Raw genomic sequence first — 1,851 nt, 5'->3', positions numbered from 1 at the left:
TCAAGTCAATAATACAGAGAATTGAAGATTTAGAACATACAGCAGAGGAATCACAGAGAAAAAGCTGGGCGTTTAAAACGCCCAAGGAGGTAGCCAATTGGGCGTTAAACGCCAGAATAGATACCATTCTGGGCATTTAACATCAGGATAGCACCAAGGAGGAAATTTTGTTTTCAAATCATATCTTTTTCAATTTTTCAAGTTTTAAACTGATTTTTCAAAATCTTATCTTTTTCATAACTTCTCATATCAATTACATTTTTTTCAAAATCAATTTTTTTATTTTTTTTTAATATTTTAAAAAATCCTTGCTAACAATTAACGTTGTGATTCAAAAATTTCAAGTTTGTTACTTTCTTGTTAAGGAAGGTGCAATATTTGAATTTTAGAATAATATCTTTTAATTTCTTGTTAGTCAAGTCATCAAATTTTAAAAATCAAATCTTTTTAAAAAATTTGTTTTTCAATCATATCTTTTCAAACATATCTTTTTCAATCAAATCTTTTTCAAATCATATCTTTTTCAAATTTTGATTTCAAAAATCTTTTCTAACTTCTTATCTTTTCAAAATTTGATTTTCAAATCTTTTCACCAATTCTCATCTTTTTCAAAACCACCTAACCACTTCTCCCTCTCTAATTTTCGAAAACCATTGACAACTTTTTTAAAAATCTTTTTTATTAATTAATTGTTTTGAACTCTAATTTTATTTTATTTAATAATTTTCAAAAATTCCCTCTCTCATCTCCTTCTATTTAATCACTAGCACTCCTCCTCTCTTAATAATTCAAACCTTCTCCCCTCTTTATATGTTCAAATTCTTCTTTATCTACATCATCCTTCTATTCTCCCTTTCCTCTGACACACCAAGGAATCTCTATATTGTGAAATAGAGAATTTCATACTTTATTTGTTTTCTTCCCTTTCATATGAGTAGGAAAAAAGATAATGGCATTCTTGTTGAAGCTAATCCTGAACCTGAAAGGACTTTGAAGAGGAAGCTAAGAGAAGCTAAAGCACAACTCTCTAGAGAAGACCTGACAGAAAATTTTTGAAAAAGAAGAAGACACGGCAGCCAAAAATAACAATAATGCCAACAATGCAAGGAAGGTGCTTGGTGACTTTACTGCACCTACTCCCGACTTCTATGGGAGAAGCATCTCTATTCCTATCATTGGAGCAAACAACTTTGAGCTTAAGCCTCAATTAGTTTCTCTGATGCAACAGAATTGCAAGTTTCATGGACTTCCATTGGAAGATCCTTATCAGTTGCTGGCTGAATTTTTGCAAATCTGTGATACTGTTAAGACCAATGGAGTTGATCCCGAGGTCTACATACTTATTCTTTTCCCTTTTGCTGTAAAAGACAAAGCTAGTATATGGTTGAACTCACAACCTAGAGACAGCCTGAACTCTTGGGAAAAGCTGGTCAATGCCTTCTTAGCTAAATTTTTTCCACCTCAAAAGATGAGTAAGTTTAGAGTGGAAGTTCAAACCTTCAAACAGAAGGAAGGTGAATCCCTCTATGAAGCTTGGGAAAGATACAAGCAATTGATTAGAAGGTGTCCTTCTGACATGCTTTCAGAATGGAGCATTATAGGTATCTTCTATGATGGTCTGTCTGAGTTATCCAATATGTCATTGGACCATTCTGCAGGCGGATCTATTCATCTGAAGAAAATGCCCGTAGAAGCCCAAGAACTCATTGAAATGGTTGCAAATAACCAGTTCATGTACACTTCTGAAAGAAATCCTGTGAGCAATGGGACAACTCAGAAGAAAGGAGTTCTTGAGATTGATACTCTGAATCCATATTGGCTCAGAATAAAATATTGACTCAGCAAGTCAAT

The 1,851-nt window shown here is 33.1% G+C and overlaps 1 non-coding gene across 1 annotated transcript; it reads right to left on the bottom strand.

Annotated features, from left to right (window-relative positions):
* Positions 1–1,474: 1,474 nt before the first annotated feature.
* LOC130977341 (small nucleolar RNA R71) lies at positions 1,475–1,578 on the bottom strand. The gene has a single exon (XR_009085036.1). It is a non-coding gene; the product is annotated as a small nucleolar RNA R71 (small nucleolar RNA).
* Between the last annotated feature and the right edge of the window lie 273 nt (positions 1,579–1,851).

The sequence above is a fragment of the Arachis stenosperma genome, chromosome 4 (assembly GCF_014773155.1).
Source record: "Arachis stenosperma cultivar V10309 chromosome 4, arast.V10309.gnm1.PFL2, whole genome shotgun sequence".
Lineage (NCBI taxonomy): Eukaryota > Viridiplantae > Streptophyta > Magnoliopsida > Fabales > Fabaceae > Arachis > Arachis stenosperma.
This window is presented reverse-complemented; position numbering and strand designations above follow the sequence as displayed.